A 15,137-nucleotide genomic window follows, 5' to 3' on the forward strand; every position below is an offset into this window, starting at 1 on the left:
ATAAATGGAGTATCTACCTGACCTTTTTTTTTATATATATAATATAAATTGCTTTTAGGTTTAAATAAAAATAATTCTGGTTAATCAGTGCTTTTCCATAAATAGGAGGATAGGAGAGAATGATTTGGGGTTGTTTCACATAAGCATCATTGCAGTTAAGATGATATGCAGCAAGGGACAAGAGGCAGGAGTAGCAGGGACCAAATGCAATGCTTGACACTGTCCCTGTGTTGTGTGTTGTCCCAGTGCAACCACACGTGCAGGAAATGGACAATTAGGAGAGATTTGCTTCTGCCAAGGAAGGCTTTAAAATAGGATTGACAGAGAATAGTCGTGCATCAAACCACTGGCAGGAGCGAGAACTGGGAGAGGTTGAGGCATAATTGTCACAAGGAGGAAATTAATGGGACAGTCAGTCAAATGTTTAAGGTATGTCAGCACAAGGAATAAAAGGGAGGAACTTCATGTCTCATTTGTAATCAATGTTATAATTTAAATGCCATAGCAGAGGCTTGGTAGAAAATGGCTATGGCTGCAGTGCTGATAGAAGAGTGTACAGCTTGTTCAGGGAGAACTTGGTCACGGGGGGAGGGGCCAATGCTCAGACTGAGGTCATGGTATGTCTGCTGCAGGGATCCTGGATCCTGCTGTGGGTTGTTGGGAAAAGGCAGTCTGTCAGAAACAGTCAGCTATGGATCACCAAAGAAATGGGAGTGAATGAGGCTTCCGCTGAGCATCTGGCAGATTAGATCCGATCCCTGGTTGTGCAAGGTAGGATTTGGAAAGAAAGACACAGCAGGACATGATACCATGCAGCTTCACAGCTGGCTGGGCAGGAACAGATTTGGAGAAACAGGGATATGGTGGCAGAATGGGAAAAGATGAAAAGTGATGCAGGTGATGGTTGTGAAAGGAGAGCTCATGATTCAAACCAAAGGCAATGTGCTTTAGGATTGACATATAAGGTCAATGGGACAGCAAGAAAGACCAGTAGTGCTGGGCCCCTGAGCTTGCCCAGAGCCCTGGGGAGAAAACATCCCCCCTTTGCTCTCTGAAGCAGCAGCAGACACTATAGATTTCCAAATTTCTGCAGCTTTTAGGCCACTGGCGCAACCTGGATGTTCCCAGCTCTTGGAGCATTTTGAGAAGAGGCTAGAGCAGTTTTCAGAGCCTATTAGCAGTTACCCTCAAGAATATGAGGACGTCTGGGGGGGTTCTAGAAAAGATGCAGGTAGAATGTGCCTCTGAAAGAGAGGGAAAAGAAGAACCGGGCAAACCTGGACTGGTCTGTTTGAATTCACTGTGGGGCAAATGGTCCAGTGGTCTGTCCATATGCACTTGGAGCATCTCAGGTGATAAAGAACAACCATCACAATTGTCAGGGACACATCATGTCAGCTTCACCTAGTTTCCCTCTATGATAGCATGACAGGGCAGAGGGAAGGGTGTCAGACAGCTTGACTGGGGTGCAGCTTTTTATGTCATCTCGTGTCTGTCGCCGGAGTAGTTGAAGGAAATGGAGTCTCTAAGACAGGTTGTGAGTCACTGGTAAATTGTGTGTGCAGGGAGAAGTTATCAGTGTTTTGCTGTCAAACTGGAGAGGGCTTTAGGTGAGGTACCTTATGGTGCCTATCAGAGGTCTGGAACTATTCACTTGTGACTTTGCCAGTGGAATTAAGAGTCTACAGACAGGGCCTGGAGGTGACACCAACTTGAGAAAGGTGGTATCACCTTGGAGATCAGCATTAGAATTCAGTGGAACTGTGGAAAATTGGAGAAATTATTAGAAAGCAGATCAGTAAAAAATAAAATTAAACATATATGTATGTCTACACACACACCACACCTGGCTTTAAGTTTTCAGTAGCAGAGGCAGAAGCTGAAAGTGTTGGACTAAGAAGGGCAGGAAAGGATGTGAAGGCTTATCAGGGATCAGAAACAGAATAGGTGAACAACTGCATGTTCTTGTAGAAAAACCAAACCAGCCAAACCAGATAACCCAAGGTGTTATATGGGTGAGGGGCACACGCCTGTTGCTTGCCCACACTGGTAGAGCAGAGGTTTGAGCTGAGTGTCTTGTTTGGGGGATGCTGTGGGGAAGATGAGGAGCTGGAGGGATCTGAAGGACAGCTGTAGTAACTTCACAGAGTGGGTGGGCATTTCCATGTGGAAAGGCTTGGGGAGATGGACTTTTTAATTTGAGGTAGTGGGAATCAGAGTGGGATGAGGAGGAAGCTTTGAAACTCTTCAATTTATTGTAGCAAGAGAGAAAGTAAGTGAACTATTCCCAAATCCTGGTGTGCCTTGGAAAAGGGAGGTCGACTGTTCAAATGGTTTTGTTAGAGGCTTATGCAGAGATATGGTAAACTGTTTTAGTAAAAACACTTGGGTATCATATGTCACAAGTGGCTGTGTGTCCAGCAGTTGATAACATTAATCCCTAATTACAGGCTATCTTATCTGAATTACTTTATGACATTCAGTGATCTGTGTTACAGGAGAGAATAGAATAAATTATGAGAATACTGCCTCAGGCTGTACAATCTCATAGATCAGTAAATATCAAATTCTGTGTATATCTTTGATAAGCATCCACTTTTTTTGATGCTTGTTTCCTTCTGGGTTAAGTTTCCCACCTGCAAAATTTGTGTGTCTGTGTTGCGGTCTTTGGGTTTCACCCAGACAAGTCTCCTGTTGGAGGCATTTGGACACCAACCAATTTGCCAGGCAAACTACATTTTTCACTCAAATGTAGTTAATGACCCAAACAAAATGAAATGCTTGTTACAGGTTGATTTAAACAATGTGGTCTAATGACAATGTTCTCTCCTTTCTGCCCACTCTCAATTACAATTCCACTTTATTTCAACTAGGCAAAAAGGAAATGAGCTTTTTAAACAAGGCTCAGAAACGTGTCTATTGGCTGGAGGGAAGAGGAGGGGGACCCATTTAGCTGGAGATTTTTACTTTGAAATTTCCTGACAAAAATTAATTAGAAGAATCATGTAATTACAATAAATGTATCTCATTGGTCCCCAGTGTCTTGTTTCTAAACACTGAAGGATTATTTAGGCATTCGTGACAACAACAAAAAGTAACAAATAAATGTAATGGGTTCTTTTTATATACAATAAAAATGACATAGAGTAGCTGCATGTTTTACTAATTTTGCTACAGGATCTTAAAGAGGTGGGTATGGTTTTGCAATTTTAATTTTTGCTCTGGATGCAGAGGCTAGGACTGTACTTGCAAGGGCTGAGATGTTGACTGCTGTTCCTGCTGGTGTTCCACCAGATATCTGGGAAGAGAAATACCCCATCACCCAGAAATGTGGCTATCTCCACTTGTTGTGTTGCCCAAATTGCATGTTCCTCCCATGAAATGGGAGATGTAAATATTCCTGAAAGGCAGAGAAAGGCTGGTAAATAACTTGAGGGGCTGTATGGAGCAGCCAGTGCCAGCCGAGGACAAAGCTCCATTGCCTGTGGAGGGACCACCCATTGGGAAGAGGTGGGTGCTTCTTTCACTGCCCGGTGTTCTGCACTGACACAACCGCTCTGTTCCTCTGCTATCTTTAAAGTGGCTTTCTGAGCATGCATTTGGGGTGCCTTAGGTTCTGCCATGGCACAGGTTTCTGCTCCCTTAAATCCAGTTAATGCCAAGACCTCTACTGGATCCTCCAAGGGAGGAATTGCAGTTTGGAGGAAGTGCTGTAAAAGCTGCTGTATATCCTTCCCCTTCCCACCAGTAGTGCAGCCAGGGCATCATTTTGGGTGATGTAAGGCAGTGGTGTGCGTACAACTGTCCCCTGCCTTCCCTGGCCAGGCCCAGCTGGACTTGCCTCCACTGTGCCAAGAGCAGGGCTGGAAAACCACAGCGGTGTGAAGGCAGAGAGGTTTCACTGCAACTGAAGCTGAGCTCAGTGGCAGTTGTGGAACGTGGTGGCTTGATTTTCATCATGCCTGTGATGAACTCTCTTGCTGTGTCAAAAGGGTAAACCCTTCCTGGGGCACTTCTACCCCAAAGCTCAGTGAGGCAGGAGTAGTGCACATGTGGAGTTGGAGAAGGATTGAGATTAATCCACCTCTTCTGCTTGCACCTGCACAAGCCTGAGAATTGTGATGTGATTTCATCTCCTAAATGCCTCAAGTTCAGGTCTTTTCACTTATTTCTGTTTCATTGTGTCTCCAGGGTAAGTGAAGCTTGAAGGGAGAATCTCATTAATAATCATACAAATTGGATTAAACCAGTTATAAACATTTACATAAGGTGGACATGTGCCATCTTAATACGCTTACCAGTTCCCCTTCCCCTTTTAAATTATGTTGCTTGCAGGGCAGAGGTCTCTCTAGCATGGAGTGAAGCTGGCTTATGTGTTTGATATGGCATGCTACTTCTTTTTACTTATTATTATTTTGCATAACTGTCCTGTTATACTGAACAAGCATAGTTAGATAAGTATGTAACTTAATTTTGGCTTGGATTCATCAAGTTGAGCTAGGTGGAAAGACTCATGATCTGAACATGCCTCTTCTTTTTTTGTTTTCTATAGAAAAGGAACCTATATAGGAAAGCTGGGCTGGCTTTGGGATGTTGTTCAGGTGAGGTGAATCCCACTCTGTGTTTGGATCTTAAAGGTTGTGCATAAGAGCCATTGGTGGAGACATATGAACACTGTAAATCTTTTTACCGCATGTAAGAACCATAAAGAGAAGTGATCTTCAAATGACATCATCAACACAAAGGGCACTAGGAGAAGTTCCAATTTATGACACAATAAATCAGCAAGTAGTCTAGTAATGGACATTGAGCCTAGACAGTTTTGCAAAGTGAGTTCCCATATAAAATGGTACTGTGCATTGAAATGTGGGCTCCAAACCTGCTTAGCTAGTACCACTTAAGCTGCTTTAGTGAGACCATTTTGGATTTCCACAGTCGACCAATCTTCCCAAATTGCTCAGTGTCTAATGTAATCCCAGATGTATTTACCATACTTCATTGTATTTATAGAGGTGACTAGGCCATGAAGACATGGCTTATTTCCAGGGACAAGAAGTCCGGGTTCTTCAGTGCGTTTCCTTCCCCTGAAAGCAGTGCTGTGGCGCTCTCGGAGTTTGCGGTTGCACACATTTGTCTTTGCTCAGTGACGATGGTTGATCATTAGCAAAATGTATTTCGGTATTTATGGTTACAGGCATATTGACCTTAATGCTCCATACAGCAGCGATGGGATCACAGCCAGCCACCACGGGGGGAGGTGCACAGCTTTTCTGAGCAAAGAAAATGCCTCCAAGGCATGGCAGCTGTGAAGGGCAGTATGTAAAAGGAGTAAGTCCTTGGTTCAAGTATGATAAACTGGCTACTACAGCCTTGTTCCTTTTCCTTTCACTGGTTCTTGTCCTCATTTAGCACAAGGCACTGTTAAACCACATGCTTCTCTGGAGCTTTTCTGTAGAGCTGCCCTGCAGTAAAGGGATTACACTAATCAGTACCAGTGTGAGGATGTGGCCCACAGACATGTTTACTGGTGATGCTGCCAGAACTTGTGCTTCAGAGATGTTCTACTCCAGCACAGCAGTGTCCAACTGTATGTAGTTTTGTCACTTCACTGCCAGTGTATGTACATTTGCAATGCATGTTGCTTTATTCTCAGAAGTGCATAAAGTTAGGTTAGATTTTCAAGACAAATGTATGATGTCCTGAAGCATAATTTATGTTTTGCTATAGGTTTAGTGTGATTCCTGGCAGCAGAAGGGTCTGATCAAAGCCAGGCAAAAGGCATGTTTTTCTGTTGAGCAACATGACAACCTTGTGACATAATGAATTACACACAGCTGGTTTTTCTCTGGCTTAGGAATTTTGTTTCATTATTACCGTAGCTGTGCAATTTCTTAATATTCTTGAATCTGGACTCTGCTTACAGGCATATCAGATTGTTTATATGCTAGAGTGAAATATGATATGGAGAAGAGCATAGAATGTGCTTTATTTGTGGGTAACTGCTTATGTAATGGTGTACAAAGACTCAGGAGCTGGTACTTAGCTGCAGTGTCTCTTCTGCTTTCTCATTCATCACCAAGCTAATGTGTAGGGATAGTTTGTAAGCCTTCTCTCCTACACTGCTTCTCTTCTCCACCTCACCTTCCTAAGCTAACAGCCTTTTAGACTGTTGACAGTGGTAATTAAATAAAATAGACTTCAAGGGGATGACTGACATGCCTTGTGTTCAGCTGTGTAGTGTTAACAAGGCTGGGCCTTTGGGCTTGGAACTATGAACTCCTAGAGAATTTGTGGGACGTACTGCACCCCCATTGACTTCAGAAGAAATTGAGAAGGTATTTAGTATAGGAAAAGGCTGGGGGGACTGCTTCTCCTGGCCTGCACTGGGATGAAATGGAGGCTTTTGGAAGGGAAATCTCAGAGGACAGGAGCACCTGTACTTACTCCCTAAATGGGACACATGAGTTAGGGGTATACAGGGGACAGATATAAGATCTTAGTCTATGCCTCAAGTTAAGGCCTCAGATGTCAGTTTTTTACATGTGAGGCTGGGTTACTCATAAGTAGAATATTAGGCTTATGGAAAGAGTCTGAGCTGAAAGTCTCACCTATGGTGAAATAGGTATGTATGATTATGTATATGTATGTGTTATGAAATACCTTGTCAGAAAATGTAAGTTGGTCTGTTTTGTTAGTGTGTTAGTACTGATCACTTCTGACTCTCCATCTTCTTAATGAAGAGCGTGAGGAGCAATGACTTAACTCTTTGTGTGCTTCCACTGGTCAGTCACATTCCCTAATTTTATGTCTAATTGTATGAAATGCCAATTCCTAATTGCCAATTTTCTAAGTGTTCTTTTATTGATGCAATTGCATCTTACTTTACCTTAAGATTTTACTACATCTTCACCAAGAGCGATGAGAAACTCCGTTTTGTGTTTTATTAGTGCTTCTGTCCACCTCCTATAAGTGATGTATATCTTAATATATTAAAATACAGTGCAGTTTATTGCCAAATCCAATGTGCCTACAGATTTGCATTTAGGTAATCGGGTATGCCCAGCTTGGCTGCTTATAGGTGGAGTAGCCAAGTGTTCCTTCTGCTGTGAGCTCAGTCTGGGTTAGATTTCTCTGGAGAGCAGCTTTATGATTTAATAGCTGGTCTGCAGTTCTGTGAATTGCATCCAGGGAATTGTTCAAGATGGATGATAACACAAATGGGTTATGTGGGCTAACTCAAGCCATTCCCTTGAGCATACTAGGTCAATTTTCTAATGGATCAAAGTGGGTGTGTTTTGGAAAACTGCTAGCACACACCTACGTACACTCCCATGCAGTATCATGTAGATTAAGACAATTCCAAATTCTGTTCTATTTCAGTCTGTTCACATTTCATACCTATTTCAGACTTTTGAAACTGAGTGAAACATTGGAGATTGTGCTAAACAGAGTGACCTGGGACTGGTGAGTGAGTGATCTAAATGTTCCCTTCCTATCTCTTTGATGTTGTGAAATTTAAATGCTGGGGATACTGGTGAAGCAGTTCCTAGGTTGAATTTGAAACCTTTGCTGCCCTCCAACCTGGTTCATACAAAGCAATGAAAATGCATGCAGTCAGATATCTGGATATTCACCCTAAGCCCTTCTTCTTTGGGATCCTTTTCCTCCACTTGATGAATCAAAGTTGGGGAAGAGCCATAGCATGAATCCATAGTTTGCTATTAAATGAGGCTAAAGCAAAACTTCTCCTTATTGCATACTTTGGCAATTTTTTCATGCCTAAGTGCATCTTGCTTGTGTAAGTTCAGACATGTCCCTGAAACCTGTAGACACTGACATGTAGAGATGGAGCAGGGTCAAAACCTGTGGAGGGATGTTGGTTTTACATGTTCATCCATTCAAGTGCACAAGAATCTGGTGGGTGTTGTGTGCCTAAATCTCTGTAGGTGAAAGGAAAGGGAGGCATTACCTGGAAAGGCATTAGCTGGAGCTTGCTCTTTGCATGTTAAGACGGTGGTTCTGAAGTCAGTTCATCTGACAGTCCTCATCATCTGCTCTTCAGTAACCGGACATGTTATGCCTGATGTTCTGCTGGTACTCAGTAGAACAGTAGACCTGGCACATTAATCTGTTGTCATTGATTTTGTACAAATGTGTAAGGGGTGTGTGATTTCCTTGAAAGATACCAAGAGAGATTTTATCAGTATGTGGACTGTTGATGTAATGAAACTTTCCCGTGGTAGACACTCACCGATTGCCTTTCCCGTGCAGTCAGTAGACATAACTGGATTTTATTGCATGGGAATGAAGTTGCTTTCCTTTTTTGTATCTTGTAATAGGAAAGCTGGAAGGGATAGACTCCACTTGGAACTTTATTTCTGATTAATTACAATGTAGGAGAAGGAGATGTAAAAAGTTGTTATTATGGCACCTAAGTTAAACCTAAATTCGTAATTTTAATTTATTTTTTTTTGGCTTTTGGTACTGCATTTTCTCAAAATTTTTTTTTTTGGCGAGTTTTTTTTTGAATATGAAAAACTTGTCAAATTAATGTGAGGGTTTTTGTTTGCAGTGCTGGGATTTTTTTGTCAGGTGACACAGGGGCTTATTAATGAGTGTGATATAAAGTTAAAGTTGCTTATGTTTGTGGCCAAAACCTGCAGTTTTACGTGTAAAGTCGTTTGTGAGAATGAGTGTGGGTCTTTAGCCAAGTACGCTGCTCCTCTGTCCTGGTTTGGATTGTCATGCAGACTCTTCACTTACCACTTGACATTAAAGATAGGATAAGCCACAAAAAGATACCCAATCTCTGGCTATTTTGGTGTAAAAGTCTATTCCTCCTCAAGAAGCCAAGTATCAAAGGAAGTTGATAAAGTTGCTGGTGAACGCTTCCTAGTCTTTTGGTGTAATCATTGAGATGGGGGCGATACAAAGGGGCACTTATGTTTCAAGTGAAGTCTGGGGATGGAAGAGTGTCCTGGGTTGATTTCTGTGGGACTTCAGGAGTGTTGAGTGAAGCTGCCTTACGCGTTTGTTATGGCATGCTACTTTTTTTAACTTATTATTATTTTGCATAACTAGTTGACAGCCTACTGGTTTTGCTCCTTTGATCTCTGCTCACTTTGAGTGTATTTTCAATAACTACTTAGTATAAAAATAAAATGTGCAGGCCACATCAAATAAACTAATTAAAGATTAGAATGAAAAAGTGTCAAAATCCGAGACCTCGCTGAGGCAGATTAGTCACTGCATACGAGACACGATCTAATAACTAATGGGTTGCTGCAGTAACGGGGGAATCGATACCCCTCGGCTGGTTGGGGAGCTGACAGTAATTTCTGCTGGGTCATAGATTCTGGAAAATGAAGTGCCTCCTACTACAGCACAAGTAATCTCTGTGGGCTTTTTGACAACAGAGCATCTTACAAAGTTTATATCAAAGAAAATATTAATCTCTCAAGTTTTCTTGTTTACCTCTGCAGGGGTTATCTGACATTGTAACAGCCACAGACAATTAAGTTTAGTCTCCTATGTGGGCTCTCGATGGGTTAGCTCTGGAAAGAAGTCTTTGGTTTTGGTTCCTAACTGATGGGTTTGTAGGATGTGCCAGTACCAGGATGTCCAGTCTGCTGTGCCAAATCATCTCCTCTTACTTGAGGAACTCCTACTGAAGTCAGGAGGAGTTCAGCTTGAGTAGAGAGGAGGAGATACACTTGGGTACTTAAAAGAAAAAGCTTGTTTGTAACTGAACTGTAAATCCAGGCTTGCTGTATGCTCTGTGTGTTTGTGCCTCAGTACCCAGAATTTCCAAGAGAATCATTATCCTGCCTTGATTTCTCTGAACTGATTGCAAACTGTCTGGGATGGGATCACTCTTACCTGTCTGAGCAGCACCTAGAGCAGTGTCAGCTGTGTACCCTGACTGCTGATGGGTGGCAGAATGGGACTTGACTGTATACTGGAACAGGCACCACAGCTCTTCATCCAGGACTGGGAGCTACAACCACCCAGTGCAGAAATTTGAGAAGGAAAGCAGCAAATGGAGGGGACTGCAGCACATATTTCCCAGCTGCAGGCAGGGAGAGAAGAGCCCTGTGAAGCATAAGGAGTTAATGTTAGCAAAAGAGCTATGGGGAGGATAATAAGGACTTCTTCCAAACATTTCAGAGGTATGGTAGTGCTGGAGAGAAAGTAGGCCACTCCCTAATGAGGGGAGTGGTGGTGTTAATTACATCTGGAAATTGCTTGAGATACCGAGCTCCTGAAATTCATCTTCAGAAAACCATCAGGAAAATAAGTTCAGGCAATTAGGAAATGGGGGGAGAAACCGTGTAAAAATAGCCTGGATAATTAAGAGCAGATAAGGGACCATCTAAGAACTGGCAAACAGTGCAAAGAGAAGCTCGTGCTTTTGCTGAGCTCTGCTATGCCAATCTCCCAGGCCACTTGCTGGTACAGAGGATGCAAAAGGGCAGGTCCTCAGCCCACAGCTGCCTCTGCTGATGGCTCAGCGGTGCGAGGGCTGCTGGGTGGCAAGAGCATGTCTGATTCCTTGTACCATGCTCAGGGCAGTGTGGCTGACACCCCTGTGCTGCAAAATCCCTGGAAAATTGGGTAGGGCTATTGGTGCAAGAGAGGGATTGACATGGAGCAATTACAGCCACAGACCTGTGAGAGTGGCAACCAGCCACGGGGTCAGTGGGGAGCAAATGCAGCTCTGAATCTTTTAGATGGGCTGTGTTGTCGAGAGGCACAGCTGTTTTCTACTCACAGCAGCCTCGTGCTGTGGTATTGGCTGTGACAGTGCATGTGTCCTGCTTGGCACAGGGAAAAAATGGGGAGCTACTCCCTCTGCAGCTTCTCCCCCATTTTATGGGATGGGTGTGTGGCAGGGAAAAGCCCAGTGCCCTGATGTTCAGCAACAGCTCTGCAGCTGCTGCTGGCATTTGTGGTGGTTAGTACATAATGCTGGTGAATAATAATACCTGACCTAGTAGAACAAGAACTCTTTTATCAAACACATTTAAAGAAAAATGACAGTCTGTGTAGCATGTAATGGAATGGATGATAAATCACAAAATGGGGAAAAACAATTGTTACTCCTGCTGGTATGAGTTCCTGTTCAGAAGGTCCATAAGTTATGTTTTTTGATGACATAAATTTAATGAAATTTTCTGGAAATGCTGACCAGAAGTCAATATACAACTCAGTCCCAAGAAGTTTCCTAATATCTTTGTTTGTTTTAGGTAATAGATCTGTTCATGTGTGTCCCTCCTATTAAGTGCTGTGATACGATGCTATAATGAAATTACAATATGGAATGGTAGCTGGACTAGAACAGCATTATCAGAAATGTCACCCCCTAACAAATTAGCAGTTGTGATATTTGCCCTCTGGTTACAAAACCTAGTTCCTTTTGTCTTTTGCTATAACTTATAATAACAAAGCCTGTGATATAAATGTCTGCAGGGTATGTTTCCAGTAGCGAAGTGTGAAACATGTTTCAGTGGGGATATGGGGGAAAAAACACACTTTTTTTAAAATTCAAGACAAAGGATTTTTTGCCTTGGGCATTCAGCTGCAGCTGATGTCAATATAGGGGAGATGGAACTGTTTTTCTAATATGTTTTCTTTTTTTTTTCCTTTTTTTTTAAAAAAAGGTTACCCACATATCTGGTTATGTAATCCACAATCTTTAAAGTGGACAAAGAAAACAAAAAAATCCCTCCCAGAAAAGTAGTAACTAATTTCTCTGGAGATTGGTTTATGATGGAGAGATTTCAAATGAGTGAGGTGCAGTTTGTATTTACAATTTCAGAGCCTGGGGATCAAGCAGGAAAATGGAATGAGGTTTGGAGTTTTTTGGTTTTTTGTTTTTAAGCTGAGAATAGATATTCACAGGTGTTACTCCAAAGCCAGTGCAAAGACCTCCATTGGGTCCTGTGTTTTTCATTTAACAGGGCGTAGGAAGAATTGCAGTTTTTAAAAGAAATTTAGAAAAAAAACCAGCCCTCAAAGCCATGACTAATCCCAGCCCTGCATATGTTGGAGCAGGTCTAGGGGGATCTCCTGTCTCTGGCTCATCTGGGGAGACAGATTGCTAAAAAGCTGTCCCAAAACCGCTGCCGGTGACAGCAGGACATGCAGCGTCTCGCTGGAAGGCCCACCTGGCTCTCCTGCCCTTGCTGGGCTGCTTTGTGCAGGTGGGAGAAGATCTTGATGGAAACTTCTCCTCCTTTCCTTTGCCGGTGACAGTGGTCCCCAAAAGCGGTCAGTAAAGGGTCACAAGCCAGCCTGAGTGTGCAGGACTTTGGGAAGGGGCCTAGGGAAGCTGCAATCCATGCAGTACATGAGAGGGGATGAAACCTGGATATCCAGGAGCAGATGGGAAAAACAGACGATGGGTTTGGTTGGCATGATGAGCCACGATCAACACCTACATGAGTTAGCATGTGCAGTTGTGCAAACCCACTGTGTGACAAGGGTCTGGAGCTGGTTTTCTGTGCCAGGGGCTTCTGTTTTACCAAGCAGGTGCATTCATGGTTACTAATCTTTGCAATCACCCTTTCTGGGAATCAAAGAATGAGCTAAGTTGTGCTGCTCAGGAGTGGTACCTGTCTTCATTTCAACAAAGGAGTCAGAGCCAGTCTTCAGTTGGATATAACTAAGTGTTGGTTATTATTTTTAAGATGCCACAGAGAAAACTTACAGAAGCTTAATCCATAATGGTGACACATCAGTTATCCAAGCAACTGGGAAATGCTTAAATACTGAAGCCTGTGGCTTAATTATTTACCTGTGGCTTAATTGGGTGTAATTTTACTGAAGAGTCTGTTTATTTTCCTATGGAGAGGCTCTAAGATGCCTCTAAATGAAAATGTTACTGGTCTCTACCTGTGTGCCACTTGACTTCAGTAGCACAGAGCTCATTTAAACCTGCAGAAACCTGTAAAGAACCACGTTTTCTCTGGTGCAATCAGCCTGTGGTTTCCTACCAGCTGGGAATGTGTACTGGGAGGTGAGAAAACACCTCCCATATTTCTGCACACATTGCTCTGCTTTAACCTGGCTTAGCAGTGCTCAGCAGAGCAAGGCAACACAGGAGCTATTGCTGATGCTGTACTGAGGGAAGAGAGTCTCCCCAGAGGGGAAAGAAAATGCTGGAACCCCTGAGAGCTGTCTCTGGAGTGATCACACAGTGACACCTTTCATCTGCGCACAAAAGTCTTAGGAGCAAGGGTCTAGATGGGCTTAGGGAGGCTTGTGCTCTTCTCTTGTTTGTTGGGACTTCACATGGTTTTCATCCTCTGCAAATTCTATGCTGGTAATTGTTTCTATCCCAGAGATGGGAAGGATCATTTTTGCAGGATCAGATATTTAAAGTTATGCTCATATCACAGTGTGTCTGAGGGTATTTGCTGTTTATATTCCAGGCACAAATCCCTAGTGAATAAAGGCAGACCGAGGGCTGTACCCTGGCCAGTCATCCTTATTTAGATGACCCTTTTGACTTCAGGGTGTTATTCCTGCATACCTAAGATTAGTTTTCCTGTGTGAGAGGTTAGAGGATTGAATACCAAGGTTTTCCATTTGCATGCCCTGGTTAGAGGCTAAACTGGTGCTTGTATCCAAGTGTGAGGAAAATCTTTTCCTGCTGTTCTGCCACTGTAAAGTGCAATGAAAAGATTTTTATCTTGAATATCCGTTTAATTCAAACCAAATGTGCTCGGATACATTCTGACTACGTTTTCACTTCAGAAAGCTGATTTTTCTTCTCCCCATTCCCCCTCCTCCCCAGCACAGAGGCTCATACCAGGAACCTACTTTTGAATGTCTGTAGGCAATTTCCTATTAGTATTTGGACCTCCAAGCTTCACTGGAGTTCTACAACAACAGAAGCCTTATATCATTGGTTTTTCACCCCAAAATGCTTAGTTTCTATTAACAACCTTACAAAAGGGCAGTGTATTACTACATGGTGATCCCAATGATAAATGAAGCACATTATATGTGAAGTAAAGGCTCTATTTATCCTTGCTCTTTTTTTTAAAGTCCCAGCAGGTTTAATGTGAGTAGCTCTCGGTGACCTTCATAACAAATCAAGACTAAACCTCAGTGCATTTTCATGAAGGTGGGCAGCATTACAGACATTTTTTAATTGAAATAACTATAACAGCAACAAGCTCTATTAGTACTATTTGATAATGCAAATAAAGTTAATGTTCACTGAAAGCCAGGTGCCAGCACTATTTGATTGTTTACCAACACAGTCATAAAGAAACAGAGTTATTAAAGGATCTGAAATCACTCAGTAATTCAGCTGCTGACGTTGATGGATGGAACTTGGCTGTTCCTCTTTGCTAAAGCTGCTGACTGGATAAATGTTTTATTCATGAAGCCTAGGGCAGGAAGGGATGCCAAAGGTTTAAGAATATTTTAAGAAACTCTTTGAGATGTCAAGCAAGTTAGCAGGTGTTGTTAAGCAAAGGAGCTGAAGTACTACATTTAAACACAACTGAGCTCTCAACATATACAACAACAATACATCAAAAGGCAGGATGCGGTTCTTGTCTCAAGCCATATATGGAATGATGAGTTGGGAATACAAGGCCTTTTATTTCCTGTACCTTTGTACCTTCAGCCATCTTGCAGCCTTGTCTCTTTGAGCATTGTTATACCCAAAGGGAATTTTCACACTTTACACTGTAAACTTAGGCTTAGAAACAAATAAATATTTAGATACTGAACCCTTCAGGGTCACATATTTGTATCTAAGCCAAAATAAATTATATGATGAAAATGTTTGTGGAATCACAGCCAGGAACTAACAACTTGGATCAGAATAAGTGGATTTTGACTGACCGCTCAGTGGGAGAAGTTGTTCAAAATGGTAATTATTGAAAGAGGCTGTTATCAACACACAGAATAATGAGGAATTTCCCTCTATCCTCTTCACCCTGCACCTGCCTTTTCTTTGTCTGAGGGTGATGTCTGCCAACAGTAAGTCTAGAGCTCCTCACCTATTTGATGCAGCTTTGCAGCAATGAAGGACCAGCTTGTAATTTAAGTTATTATTTAAAAAAATTCTTGATTTTGTTCTATGAGAATTCAGATCTGGATCCTTTGTTGATTTTTTA

At 42.4% G+C, this 15,137-nt stretch overlaps 1 long non-coding RNA gene across 2 annotated transcripts in view; it reads left to right on the top strand.

Moving 5' to 3' along the window:
• Positions 1-660: 660 nt before the first annotated feature.
• LOC113945954 overlaps positions 661-15,137 on the top strand; it is a 48,879-nt gene continuing 34,402 nt past the window's right edge. Inside the window, exons 1-3 of one of the 2 annotated variants that reach the window (XR_003527233.1) lie at positions 661-771; positions 4,553-4,601; positions 5,195-5,276. This is a non-coding gene — a long non-coding RNA (uncharacterized LOC113945954). Of the gene's footprint in view, positions 772-4,552; positions 4,602-5,194; positions 5,277-15,137 lie in introns of those variants that run through there. The other variant, XR_003527232.1, reaches the window with a different exon arrangement.

Source organism: Corapipo altera, unplaced genomic scaffold, assembly GCF_003945725.1.
Source record: "Corapipo altera isolate COAL_440 unplaced genomic scaffold, ASM394572v1 55, whole genome shotgun sequence".
NCBI classification, from domain to species: domain Eukaryota; kingdom Metazoa; phylum Chordata; class Aves; order Passeriformes; family Pipridae; genus Corapipo; species Corapipo altera.